General features: G+C 34.5%; 2 long non-coding RNA genes across 2 annotated transcripts; both read right to left on the bottom strand.

Annotated features, from left to right (window-relative positions):
• Positions 1–7,313: 7,313 nt before the first annotated feature.
• Positions 7,314–9,292, bottom strand: LOC140177899 (uncharacterized). Its single transcript, XR_011869509.1, has 3 exons — positions 9,214–9,292; positions 7,866–7,964; positions 7,314–7,571 (listed from the first exon to the last, which is right to left on the bottom strand). It is a non-coding gene; the product is annotated as an uncharacterized lncRNA (long non-coding RNA).
• Positions 9,293–10,580: 1,288 nt separating this feature from the next.
• On the bottom strand, positions 10,581–14,551 carry LOC140179594 (uncharacterized). Its single transcript, XR_011873159.1, has 4 exons — positions 13,618–14,551; positions 13,464–13,545; positions 13,236–13,352; positions 10,581–10,822 (listed from the first exon to the last, which is right to left on the bottom strand). It is a non-coding gene; the product is annotated as an uncharacterized lncRNA (long non-coding RNA).
• Positions 14,552–15,418: the final 867 nt, after the last annotated feature.

Raw genomic sequence — 15,418 nt, 5'->3', positions numbered from 1 at the left:
GCTGGTATTGAACGCCCAAAACAAGCATGAAAGTGGCGTTTAACGCCAGAAACATGCTACAGTATGGCATTAAACGCCAGGATTGCATACAGAAGGCATTTTACACGCCTAAAGGGTGCATGGATGAGAAATCCTTGACACTTCAGGATCTGTGGACCCCACAGGATCCCCACTTACCTTATCCCTCTCTCTCATACCTTTTCATAACACTCTTTCCCCAAACTCATTCACTAGTCACCTCAATCACTCTTCCCCATCACCTCTTCACCACTCGCATTCATCCACTCTTCCCCATAAACCCCACCTACCTTCAAATTCAAAATCCTTTCCCTCCCAAACCCAACCCCTAATGACCGAAACCTACCCCCTCTCCCACTCCTATATAAACCCCTCAACACTCCTTCATTCTTCACACACAACCATCAATACCTCTCCCCTTGACCGAATACACCTCTCTCTCCCTCTCATCTATTTTTTCTTCTTCTTCGTCTATTCTTTCTTCTTTTGCTCAAGGGCAAGCAACATTCTAAGTTTGGTGTGGTAAAAGCATAGCTTTTTTTGTTTTTCCATAACCATTTATGGCACCTAAGACCGGAGAAACCTCTAGAAAGAGGAAAGGGAAGACAAAAGCTTCCACCTCCGAGTCATGGGAGATGGAGAGATTCATCTCAAAAGCCCATCAAGACCACTTCTATGAAGTTGTGGCCAAGAAAAAGGTGATCCCTGAGGTCCCTTTCATGCTCAAGAAAAATGAGTATCCAGAGATCCAACATGAGATCCAAAGAAGAGGTTGGGAAGTTCTTACCAACCCCATTCAACAAGTCGGAATCTTAATAGTTCAAGAGTTCTATGCCAATGCATGGATCACTAGGAACCATGATCAAAGAATGAACCCAAACCCAAAGAATTGGCTTACAATGGTTCGGGGGAAATGCTTAGATTTCAGTTTGGAGAACGTAAGGTTGGCGTTCAACTTGCCTATGATGCAAGAAGATGCACGCCCCTACACTAAAAGGGTCAACTTTGATCAAAGGTTGGACCAAGTCCTCATGGACACATGTGTGGAAGGAGCTCAATGGAAAAGAGACTTAAAAGGCAAGCCAGTTCAATTGAGAAGACTGGACCTTAAGCCTGTGGCTAGAGGATGGTTGGAGTTCATCCAACACTCCATCATCCCCACTAGCAACCGATCCGAAGTAACTGTGGATCGGGCCATCATGATCCATAGCATCATGATTAGAGAGGAGGTAGAAGTTTATGAAGTCATCCCTCTAGAACTCTACAAAGTAGCCGAAAAGCCCTCCACCTTGGCAAGGCTAGCTTTTCCTCATCTCATTTGCCATCTGTGCTACTTAGCTGGAGTTGTCATAGAAGGAGACATCCTCATTGAAGAGGAGAAGCCCATTACTAAAAAGAGGATGGAGCAAACAAGAGAGCCCATGCATGGATCTCAAGAGACGCATGAGGAAGTTCATCATCAAGAAATCCCTGAGATGCCTAAAGGGATGCATTTTCCTTCAAACAACTATTGGGAACAACTCAACACTTCTCTAGAAGGATTGAGTCATGACATGAACCAATTAAGGGTGGAACACCAAGAACACTCCATCATTCTCAATGAGATTAGAGAAGATCAAAGAGCTATGAGGGAGGAGCAACAAAGGCAAGGAAGAGACATAGAGGAGCTCAAGAACACCATTGATCCTTCAAGGAGAAGGCGCCACCATCACTAAAGTGGATTCATTCCTTAACTTCCTTGTTCTTATCTCTCTGTTTTTCGGTTTTTAAGCTTCTTGTTTGTTTATGTTTGTGTCTTTATTACATGATCATTAGTGTCTAGTAACTATGACTTAAGGCTATGAATAATTCCATGAATCCTTCACCTTTCTTAAATGAAAAATGTTTTTAATACAAAAGAACAAGAAGTACATGAGTTTGGAATTCATCCTTGAAATTAGTTTAATTATATTGATGTGGTGACAATACCTTTTGTTTTCTGAATGAATGCTTGAACAGTGCATATTTTTTATCTTGTTATTTATGAATGTTAAAATTGTTGGCTCTTAAAAGAATGATGAACAAGAGAAATATTATTGATAATCTGAAAAATCATAAAATTGATTCTTGAAGCAAGAAAAAGCAGTGAATAACAAAAGCTTGCGAAAAAAATGGAGAAAAAAAAGAAAAAAAGAGAAAGAAAAAGAAAAAGCAAGCAGAAAAAGCCAATAGCCCTTAAAACCAAAAGGCAAGGGTAAAAAGGATCCAAGGCTTTGAGCATCAATGGATAGGAGGGCCCAAGGAAATAAAATCCAGGCCTAAGCGGCTAAATCAAGCTGTCCCTAACCATGTGCTTGTGGCAAGCAGGTCCAAGTGAAAAGCTTGAGACTGAGTGGTTAAAGTCGTGATCCAAAGCAAAAAGAGTGTGCTTAAGAGCTCTGGACACCTCTAACTGGGAATTTTAGCAAAGCTGAGTCACAATCTGAAAAGGTTCACCCAGTCAAGTGTCTGTGACATTTATGTATCTGGTGGTAATACTGGAAAACAAAGTGCTTAGGGCCATGGCCAAGACTCATAAAAGTAGCTGTGTTCAAGAATCAACATACTTAACTAGGAGAATTAATAACACTATCTGAACTCTGAGTTCCTATGGATGCCAATCATTCTAAACTTCAAAGGATAAAATGAGATGCCAAAACTATTCAGAAGCAAAAAGCTACATGTCCCGCTCATCTAATTAGAACTAATATTCATTGTGTAACACCCTACCATACAGAGTCTTATGCTTAAGTCATAATTCAGAGATGGCAAGGTATTACGACCTCTAAAATAAAAATTTAGTATGTATAGTAGTATGAATGATTGATTATAACTAGGAGCCTTTATAGAAAAAGGGGTAAACAAAAATCGCAACTCGAAAGCGCAACACTCCGATCGATAACGTAACGAACAAGGAATAAATCAACGCGAGATTATATATATACAAAGGAGTGTCAAAAACAGGAATATCAAGACTCAAAATCCGGCTGCGAAGATAACCAGTCCGAGCATAGCAATATATACATATGATATCTGGGTGGTGGTGTACCGCTCGCAATGGTGGGGTTCGTGGTGGTGTACCGCCCACCGATTTTTGAGAGGATGATATCCGGGTTAGCTACTGGATGTGTCAAGTTCTGGTAAAGTAACCGACACGTGAGCTCATGGCCAGTAGAAAAGGCATGCATTATATGCATTTGAGTGACTTGTTTGGTTTTGCATTCTTGGGTTTGCGTAATTGATATTCATGCTTAACTGCTATATGTTCTGTTTGTTATAATTGTACACTACTTGTGTTTTCTTTATATTCATTATTTGTCTGTGCATTAGTGTTCTCGAAGGATTGGGGAAAAGACGATGAACTTAGGGGTTAAGTTAGAAATTGAGATGGAATCTAGAATCCTTGAATACCTAACCCGGTTTATGGTTTTCAAATGTTAGTTTAAGTTTGAATCTTTTGTCGAAAGTTCTAGAATTGCCTCTAGCTTTTCCAGGACCTTATATGTTAGTTATGTGGGTACTGTTACCATGCTGAAAATCTCTAGTTCTTATCCCATACGTATTTTGTGGTTTTCCGATGCAGGACGAGTGGCACCTCGCTGAGGCACTCTGGAAAGTTCTGATGCGAAGGATTCTAGTTTTTTTGGGGTTTCTATTTAGTTTTTGATATATATATATATATATATATATATATATATATATATATATATATATATATATATATATATATACTTTATATCTCCACTATAAATGTATATTATGTTTTATCCTTCTTAGAGGTTGAATTTGGAGAAACAGGTTCTGTAAGTTGTATTTTGGACATGTCTTTTGGGATTCTTATATGTATGTGTATATATGTGTGTGTGTGTGTGTGTGTGTGTGTGTGTGTGTGTGTGTGCTGGCCAGTTTAACCTTCACGAGCTGAGTCAGAGGCTTTGTTATCTATATCTTAGAACTCTTCTTTTATGTATTTATGTTTTGTTTTACTCTTATCCTATCCAGTTTACATTTATTGCTTACGAGAGTGATGCGCTTCTCTATTTAATGCTTTTGATTAACTTTCTTTCAAAAGGCTCCTAGATATAAATTCTTTTCAACTATTATATATATGTTTTACTTTTAGAGCTCATAGCGCCTTGCTACCTCTATTTTACATCCTAGGTGTAAAATTCTGTATGGTAGGATGTCACATCTCTCATTAGAATGCAAGATTTCCTGTTGATAAGATAGCAATGTCTAATTAATAACACAGGTTCTGGTGTACCCTTTTGCTTTAAGAATTATTCTCCACATACAGGCATTTTTCCCACACAAGTCTTTACAAATCATTTATATTCACGCACTTTGTATCATTACTGTATGTTCTTCTTCTTCTTCTTGTTACTGTACGTTCTTCTTCTTCTTCATTATCATTGTCATCAACACCACCTCTTCCTCCTCCTCTTCCTCCTCCTCCTCCTCCTCCTCCTCCTCCTTTTTTCATTGGAATTTCTTCTCCTCCTTTATTTTTCTCTTTCTCCTCCATCATCAGTTATCTCGTTGTTGAAGATAATGAACAATTCAGGTTCAAATTGTCAATTGAATCAGAACGAAATTGATTATTGTTTTGAATCCAATCAAGTGGCTGAGGTGTGGTTCAATTCAGAAGAAAAAAATATAGCATTAGATGAAACATTTTTCTGAATTTGCAGGAAATTTAGGTGTAACACAAAGATATTTGGGTGTATTTTTATTCTGATAAATTTTGCATAATTCAAAACTCTTCCTCTTTCTCCTTCTCATCTTCTGCTGTTTTTTTTTTCTTATTTAACTTTTTCTTTTTGTTTTACCTTTACCTTTTCAAGTTTCTTCTTGTTTTACTCTCTTAACAAGAATGAACAAAAAAAATCAAACAAAGAAGAAGAAGAAACACATAATGCTGTAAAATTACTTGGAAGATGATGAACTTACATTCATTTAACTAAAAAAAGAAAGAAATAAGAAAAAAAGAAGAAGAAAAAATGCATCATTAGAGGAAATATTTTTCTGTATTTGCAGCAAATTTGGATGTAACACGAAGATATTTGGGTGTATTTTTATTCTGATAAGTTCTACATAATTCAAAACTCTTTCTCTTCTTCCTCCTCATCTTCTAATGCTTCTTTTTTTTTTATCATCATCATCACCATCTTCTTTTTCTTTTTTTCTTATTCATATTTTTTTTGTTTTACCTTCTCAAGTTTCTTCTTGTTTTACTCTCTTAATAAGAATAAAAACAAAAAAATCAAACAAGAAAGAAGAAGAAACATATAATGCTGCAAAATTATTTGAAAGAGGATGAACTTACATTCATTTAACTAAAAGAAAAAAAGAAATAAGGAAAAAAGAAGAAGAAAAAATACAACATTAGAGGAAACATTTTTCTGTATTTTCATCAAATTTGGGTGTAACACGAAGATATTTGGGTGTATTTTTATACTGCTAAATTTTGCATAATTCAAAACTCTTCCTCTTCCTCCTTCTCATCTTCTACTGCTTCTTCTTTCTCATCTTCTTGTTTCGTTTTCTTATAATTCTTTTTGGGAGAAAAAAATCAAACAAAGAAGAAAAAAAATACATAATGTTGTAAAATCAATAGATAGAGGAGGAGGAAAAAACACAGCAACAATAACAACAATAAAAAGAACCACGATGAGAATGAAAACGCGAAGAAGAAGAAGAAGGAGGAGGAATGCGAAGAAAAATGAGGAGGAATGCAAAGAAGAAAGAGAAGAATAAGAAGGAGAAAGAGCATGAAGAAGAATGTGGAATACAAACGTTGAAGAAGAATCGTTTCTCATTTCGCGCTATTTAAAGTTGAGGAAGTGCGTGTTTACACGCTCTTTAAATTAAGAGTTGTTTTTATTAGACTTAAGCTGACTTGTATAAACTTGTATGTTAAAAAGTTTTGTATGTGTAGCAAGTTTCTTGCTTTAAAGCATATAAAGTTTAAAGTCTAGAAAGGTCAAGGAAAATAGCATACATCTAAATAAAAGGAAAAAACAAAATCTTATGACCTTATACAAATGCAAATCATAAAGTCAGCTAAAAAAGAAATTCTTTTTTCGAAACATATTTTCAATGATATTGAATATTCTTATGTGATGTACAAATCACAGTGAATGAACTTTGTAACAAAACTATGCAAAGTTTTTCTTAAGAAAAGAAATGTTAATAATTATAAGTTGAGTCAACGCCCCTTCATATCCATGCTAGGTCAAAATATTACAAGTGGTCTGAATAATCATGATCTAGAACAATATATTCTAAAGCTGTAGGAATTTGATTAGGTGGAGTGACTGAGCTGATGATACATAATTGGTACCTATAATTTTTGTGATCATTTAACTATATAGATTGCTCACTGTACCAAGGTTAAGGACTTTAATTTAACTTCAATGTGGAAAACAAATTTCTTACTCCACCTCTTAAAGATAATAACTAGCCACATGAAATAGAAAAACAATTAGCTGTTTAGGTTTTAAGTATAATGCATATACCTGTTCGATAGTATAGCGTTAAGATCACCTTTAATTTTCACCACTTTCATTGATTTTTCACTTCAACTCCTCTGATAAAGTGATAAATGGTGCTATAATGGATAATCTTGAGAAAAACCTCCATTTGAAGGCATCTTTTGACAATAAATCATCTCAAAGATGGTAAGTTTCCCATGGCAAAAACTTCCCAAACTAGAGAGAGACAACAGGATTCCAAGTTCTCAAAAACGTTAAAGAAGTTAAGAGAAAATGGGAATGCAAAGGGAGTTGTTGGGAGAGAATAAAAATGTGAAAGAAATTATTATGAGTGGGTTGTTAGGATTAAGGGGAGAAACTTTTTTCTCTGTTTTTGCTGGCCTAATATTCAAAAATAGGAAATTTTTCTTTCTTATTTTTTGTTGGCATGGAATGCAAGTGAAAATTTTGCCTTATTTTTTTGGACTTCAAGTGCGAAAATGCATTCTTCTATTTTCGTTTTTTTATACCGCAAAAACACAATTAAATACACAAAATAGTTAATACCAAAAAAAAAATACACAAAATAGTATATTTTTGTACTCATGTTTAAATTAGTAAATAATAAATTTTTTATTTAAAAAATAAAGCCAATTTTCAAAATGTTTTTCACTCTTCATAAATCATAATTTAAGATCCGTTAGCATACATATAGACTAATTTAAACTCTTGATCATAGCTTCAATAGTTCAGTTAATCTCTTAGGATAAGTAACAACTAAAAAGTAATTATTTAAGTCCAAAATGTCGAAACTTATGTGTTTCATGCATAACTAAAAACGGAGCACAAACAAAAAAAAGTAATGCATACGATTTTAACATACATATATCTATGGTTTGGGTTTTCTAATAGTTGTAAAATCTTCAACTGATTACAATTACTCAATAATTTTTGCACTTTTTAATTATTCAAAGAAGATGCTAGTGTAGGAGAAAACTCTGATAATGAGTATCTGTGAGACTGAGACAGAAGCCTTTTCACTAGAGTAACATGTCGCTTTACCTGTGAAACAAATAAATAAATTGGTAAATAAAACTCCATGTTGGATTTGTGATAAAAAAAATTATTTATTTAGTTTTTGTAAAAGATATGCTTGAATTAACCTTAAAAAGCTGTTATATTTATTCAATTCTTAGGTGTTTATAATTTGATATTCATATTCTTATAAAAATAAGGTAATATAATGAATTCATTATTCACTAATTTTCAGATGTTTAATACTTAATATTGTGTATTAAGAGTAGATTTGTAACTAAGTCTCTAATTCCAATCTTTCAAAATTTGAAACCGCAGTACCGTATACAAGATGCTATTGTTTGGTGGTCTTCATGGAAACATCAAGCCAATGCAAGGAGAGACACATAGATAGATTGATGCTGATTGGATATCGAGGGTCTAAGGGAGAGAGAAGCATTAGTAGGCACATAAAAAAGATAACAATACTAAACAATAGATTTAGTATTTTCATGTATTATTAATTAACAAACACTATATTAATTATGACTTTTTTTTTTTACAGTCAGCAAGTATCTAAAAAAGTGTTTAATATTCTTATTAATCAGTATATACTTGATTTAATAATTGCAAGAAAAAAAAAATCAAAAGTATTCTTGACAGCTATAAATCATAAAAGAAATTTCTTTTGACAGTACTTTTATCAACATTCAACAATGATTTTTTTCTTCAATAGTTACCAGATATTGATAAAAAGTATTATTGTCAAGAACTTTTTTTTACCACTATTTGACTATAAACAAATTTGAGTACCTTTTAAAAATGTAATGACCATCGAAAGTAATCTACTTTGGTTTCTTTAACAACTTTGTGTATGTCTCCTTACGTATAAAACTATAAATGAATATAGCCAACAATAATACCTATCAGATAATAATAGGGAAAGTATGGAGAGCAAAATGGAATATTTGTACAATGCGTACAATATAAATTTAGGGAGTATTAGAAATATAACAATTAGTGTTACATTTTTTTTATCAGTGTAAGTTTCTGGGATGAGTAATATCATGATATGGTATTAAAACTTTAGATACAAAAAGTCAAGAGTTCGATTTTTGGTGAACCCAAATTAGTTTGTTATGATGGCTACTCTTGTATATCGAGTAAAGTATTAAATATATTTGTAAGTTGTGCTGCCTAGATTTAGTTCTTTGATTCTAGTTATAAAATTAAAGGGTGAGAAAAAAAATCCATTACAAAATAACTAAGTACTTGAAAACCAAGTGCTGTATATTAAAAAGAAGTTGCTAATAATGAACTGGACAATTCTCAATAAATTGTGCAATTTAACTAGATAAACAGGCTATTCTACAGGGAGATTCTGAAATTGCTGAGGCTTGGTTTGATCAAGCCGCTGAATATTGGAAACAAGCTATAGCCCTTACCCCCGGTAATTATATTGAAGCACAGAATTGGTTGAAGATCACAAGACGTTCTTAATTTAATAAATGAAAATTATGAACAATATAAATAATAGATTATATTTTAAATTTACTAAATATAAATAAACTTAATTAATTTAAATTTTAAAATTAAAATAACTTTTTTTAATCTATTATTTAGATTATTCAAAAAATACATTCTTCTCTTTACTTTTTCTAAGTTGTGATTCAAAGAAAGAAAGACTTACACCCATGCATATCGCGTGCAAATAGAGTAGGCTGACTTTTCGAATGACCTTAATCCTCATTAAATTATGAGACTTCCTGTTCACAAAAAATAATAAAATCAAAATATATGCTCTTAATATGTAACTCTATCGCTGATTTTTATCGGTTTAACTACCATTTTTTATTTAAAGCATATACGAACTTATTAAATAAGAGAATACTAAATGAAAGATGTATACCAAAAGAAAAATCAAACTAGTTTAACTGTATTAAATATGTATATTATACACAGTAGCGGAAGTAGCTAGACTAATTATTTAGGAAATGTCATAATTCGAATGATCAAATAAATTTTTATAATTAAAAATATACTTAATAAAAAGTGTAAACTATAATCAATTATCTTTATAAAATATAAAAATTATATTTTAATTTAAAATAAGTTATTTAAAATTTAGAACAATAATATTAATATTGTAGCACCGATAATACAAAATTATAATTAAATTAAATAGTTAAATAACAAAAAAACTAAATAAACAAAACATAACAAATGTTGAGTTTAAAAAATTAATAAAAATTTAATTAATGATGATTAAATATTATTATTAGATTAAAAATCTTATTAAGTGTATGATTAGTTTGTTTAATTATGCAGAAAATTAATATAAAATAAAATAACCCAACAACAAACTTGAGGCTTATATACACTCATAGCTCATAAGAATATTTGTTACTTAAACCAACAATTTTCTATCACAAACAAAAACAAACATCAAGCCAAAATAAGCAAGAAGAAAAGAATCATGGCTAGCTTAAAAACAAGTTTAAAGTGGGGTGCTAACTAAAAAATGCAACTCCATTTGTATCTAAATCTAAACATAAGCTATTGAACCAAATTCTCTTTTCTCTCTTTTCTCTCTCTTCTCTCACTCGCGTGAAATTAAAAAAGAAAGCAAATAAAAAAAATCTGATTAGGGTTCAAATTAAAAATAAAAAAATAGGGTTATCGTTTTCAAGTTAAAAAGAAGAAAGTCAAAGAAATTAAGATTCTAAAACAATGATTACATCTAAAGGTTACATCAAAAAAATCTTTTTTTATTTGAGTTTCAATAAAGATTGTTGAAAAAATCCTCCTTTTACATGCACAGAATAAGAAAAAAAATTAGTTTTTCATTTTGAGCTCAAGGAAAGAAAACCCAAATGAGAGAGAAAAAAAAAAGAAATCTAACAAATAGAGTTTGATGTAACACCCTAACTACCAAAGCTCACGCTTCCGGCTGCGCAACTTTGATAGCTCGGACATTACGACGACACTTATACTATTTAATACTAAAATATGAGCCTGTTTGAAACTTTAAACCGCCAATACCGTTCCCAAAAATGCTTTCGTTCGATAACGTACATCCATAGAAACCATACAACTTACAAAAACTCATAAAGAGTACATCCATATATATATACATACATATATATAAATAATATTACAGACATTAACCAATACAATTCCTACCCCTCTTACAGAATATATCAAGATAAAGGCGAGGGTACAATAATTAATAATCTAAAGTAATACAGAACATCACAACAATAACTAAATAAATTCTTCATAACTTCTGCGCCCAAATCCTGAAAGGGGAAAAATGTAGGGGGTGAGAACATCATCCTCGAAAGGGTTCTCAGTAGAGGGTTTTTGGGAATTACTGTAATAGGATACATGAAGATAAACCGTACCAGTGATTAATAACCATCTTATGCCTCTTTTCAAAAACAACAGTTTACAATGAAAGTAAAGTCAGAAATCTTTTCTGAAAGAGGGACTGTTCAATTCTCAAAACATCAAAGCATTTCAAAAAGGTTTATCTATACTGAACCAAAATAACCTTTCATATCTTATTCCAAACCAGAACCACGAAATCGAAATCAACCATCGGTCCATCTCATTCAACCACGGCCCTAGGCCCAAACAATCCAACCACAACCAATCCACCACAATCCAACATAGTTCCAGAAGCAAACACAAGTAGGAAGATGCAAACACAACAAACAGTTATTGCAAGTAGAACAATTAGCAGTTAATCACATAGGCAAACCAAGTACAATATGCATACCCAAACAATGTCACATAGATGCATATGATGCATGCCTGTCCCTAGTGGCTGATGATATCATCTGTCGGTTATAGAGCCAACCCGACAAGTCCTGGTAGCTAACCATTGGACTGTCCCTCTGTCGTGCATCCCCAACTCGAGTTATACTCATCATAAACTTGATCATAAACATGATCCATATCCATCACCCTCACTGGTGAATATTTCGGGGGCGAGCTCATCCGGGACTTTCACAGTGCCCGGCCACACTTACGACATAGGGTCAACAGAGTATCAAGTCTCAACCTGGAGCACATGGTGGCTAGCCACTGCTACTACCCAGGGAAACCCGTATCTCAGATAGTGGAAGTGCAACATTCACATTTATCAATGATTCAGCATAAACATGCATTCAATCTCATCCATGGATCACCATCCATCTCAGCCATCCGGCTCACGGTTCATTCCAGAACCAGCCAATATTCATATCATACACAGCCATTCCGGCTCACGGTTCAATCCAGAACCAACCAATATGTATAAACATACACAGCCAATCCGGCTCTCAACAAAACAGCACTTCCACATTCAAAATCATCAAATTCATGAAATTGGCATTTAAGCCATAAATCATTTTCTCTATTCATTTCACTTTGAAATCAAGTTTCAACTCTTTTCAGCCTTGGCTTTAGAAATCTCGTTTCTTAAATCATCTCAGGCTCATAAGCCAAAATTTACTCAAAGTGAGTTCCCTTTTTAAAACAGAGCCACTCTCGGCATTCTCTTTCCAAAACTTCCAAAACCATGGCAAGTTAAGGATTTATTTCAAAGCATTTCAAATCACCCATCCAACAATGGGATTTTATAAAAAAAGTTTCTCGGCAGAGTCCCAAGTCTTTAGGGAAGGTCAACCTATATCAATTCCTTAAAATTCATTGAAACTCTTAAAATCATAGATTTCTCGGTTCAAGTAAATAAAACTGAATTTACTATAAAACCGGCCATACTAAATCACAAGTTCCAACCCGGTCCAAAAATCAACTCCTTTGAAACGGAACCGGTTCATTTGAATCAAACCACTTTCAAGTTTCTTTTTAGAACCCATTTTTCTAACTCTTCCAAAATGCCTCAAACTTGATTAATCAATCAAAAGTCTAGATTCCTTTGAAATCACTAAAAACTCCCTTTTATATTAAAATCAATATTAGAGCATCATTCTTTCCTTCAGTGATTCAACGGTAAAAATAGTTCAGTTCTAAATAAGCCGAACTCAACGTATATGGTTCATTAAATAAATTAAGCTTGAAAACATGAATATCCTCTTAATAAATCAAATAATACAATTTCTCAAATCTAACCCTTTTTAAATAACTTTTCAAACAAGACTAGGATTTTGCAGAAATTTCGGCAGCACCTCCCCTAAAACTTGGACTTTTGCCACCCGGTTCGGGTCCCAACTAAACCATTTCTCATTCCTTTTCAACAGCTCAAAACCAGAAATCAATTTAAAGCAAGCTAAATCCAACAATCGCCTCAGTGGCGTATCTCAATGATACATTTCAAAATCAACTCAACATCAATCGATATAACTCATTTCCAAAGCTTTAAAGAAACGGTTCAATAACAAATCACTTGTCCAAAACCAAATCAATTAAAATGAACCAGGCTAAATTCAAAGGTACATTCGACTTTTCAAATCATCAAAATAATTTACTCAAATCAAATCAGTCCTCAACGGATTAAACTCAGATTCAAATCTTTAAAGAATCAACTTCAAACATTACATTTCACAAAGCCGCACAACAATTCAGCCCCATCAACATCCATAATCATTCGAGTCAATCAAATAATACATAAGGCAGATACAATCACTAAATACACAATATCTCACATCAGTATCCATATGTAATAATTCCAATACATAAAACATAGTTTTTGGAAAGCGCCCCTACCTCAAAACGCAATTTCCATAACTCAAAAACGTCACAGAGTCCTTTTTCGCCTCAACTCAAAATCAAAGGCAGCTTCAAAGCACAGCCCCACACATTTTCGCAGCAGCATAAACAACTCTAAATTACAACAAGCAACCTCAGTTACTAACTCTAGGAACATTAATACCATAAAGGCTTTAATACACGTACGGGACACTAACGTAGGGCTTTCGAAACATAATTTCTTACCGGAATAACAACACGAAGCAGCTGCGGATTCGAACCGGCCTCGGCACAGCTCCGGCGGCGGCCAGAAGCTCCGGTGGATCAACTATAAAAACCACATAGCATCAAAACCTTCTCGAAATTCCAAAAGAACTGAAATCAAACTTAAAACGCTTACCGGCAAAATTTTTCGGCGACAGCAGCAAGGTCTCAAGCGGCAGAAACTCTGCCTGGAGCTTCAGCGGTGATCCCGAAAGTCACAGAGTCGTCCCCGGTGATCAGAATCACAGCGGTGGTTTCTGGTGGAGGTAACTCACGACGAAATCCAAATGACACAGGCTCCAGTAGCGGTTCCCAGCGGCAGCAGCGACGGTCCTTGGGTGGTGACGCGCGCGACGGAACGCACAGCCTCCCTCTCACGTCTCATCTCTCTGTGCGTGCGATTTCAGTGACGGCGCACAGCCCCTGCCGAGCTCCGGTTGCCATCTGAGGAACGCTTCCATTCCCATTCTCTTGCAGTAGATCTGGCCGGCGCGACCCTACCAACGGCACCCAGAAGCATGAGGCTGACAGCGGCGCTCATGACGGGCTTCACCGCGAGGAGCAACTGCAACAACTCAAACCGCGAAGATGATAGTAGCAACGGTGGCATTTCTCGGCGACCCATCATCTGCGGCGGCGCTGGGCAGAGACGGCGACGAGCTTGGTCGACGACGGTAGCACGAACAGCAGAGGCGGCACGACCAGGATGGCTCCATGGTGCTGCAGCTCAGGGACGGTGACTCGCGACACTCCCTTTCCCTCCATAGTTCGACGATGGCGCGACGGCGGCGGTGAGGTCCAGCACGCCGGCGCGGTCTTGGTGGCGAACTGAACGGCAGCGCCAAGCCCTTTCCCTCTCCTTCCCTTCTTCTGGCTCGATCCCCCTTTCTTGATTCTGTTTCCTTCCTCCATGGAACAAGAAAAGGAAATCGTGGGTACTGCTATAGGCTTCAAGTTCGGTGAACTTGCTGAAGGTGAAAGGGAAGACAGGGTAGGGTTAAGGGGAAAAACTGTGTGTTGAGGGAGGTGAGGCTGCGGCTGCTAGGGTGAAGGGAATTAGGGTTTCATTTTTCAAAAATTAGGGTTAGGGACATTTTAGTAATTTCAAATGAAATTGGAAAAAAATATAGTAATTGAAACTCAATGTAAATCCAACACTAATTGTACATTGAAAATACTATTTGTTCATCAATTTCACAAATTATTTTCAATAAAATGCCCAAATCTAAAAATTAGAAATAATATACTTAATTTCTTCATTTTCCAAAATAGCAGTAATAATATTTAAAATATTACTCATTTAATCAAAATCATGTAAAATCCATATTATTTCATAACTATCAACCTTATACTTTAGATATAGAAAATAATCCAATAATTATAAAATTGGATAATAATTATAACTTATCTCAAATCCAATAAATCAAAACTTGCCTTAATTATCTTTAATAAAATAATTTCTAAAATTAAGGCTATAATTAACTATATGATTTGAGACTTGATCATAAAAAGACTTTTCAAAGGTTTTGGGTCTTACATTCTACCCACCTTATAAAAATTTTCGCCCTCGAAAATTGATACAAATTGAAAGAAATTTCATAACAGTTCACCCTTGAACACATTTAAGGAAGAAGCAAAATATCTCATCATATAAACATATATACGATTTTCAAATACTTTGATGGTTGTATACATAAAGATACAAAGGTAGGAATATGGTTGCAAAGCAAACATTACAAGATAGGCTCAATGCAAAAGTTAACATGGGTCAATCATGTGATAGAAGGGCAAAGCATTAAAGGCTATAAAACAGGATGGAGTTAAAACGACGTGCTTAACCTCCGCACACTAATCTCATATCAACCTCAAGGTTTCAACTTTCCAACTCCATCAAGCACTTTACAAACCCCAAATTCGATCACAAGCCTGCAACCACA

Source organism: Arachis hypogaea, chromosome 2 (assembly GCF_003086295.3).
Source record: "Arachis hypogaea cultivar Tifrunner chromosome 2, arahy.Tifrunner.gnm2.J5K5, whole genome shotgun sequence".
Classification (NCBI taxonomy): Eukaryota; Viridiplantae; Streptophyta; class Magnoliopsida; order Fabales; family Fabaceae; genus Arachis; species Arachis hypogaea.
This window is presented reverse-complemented; position numbering and strand designations above follow the sequence as displayed.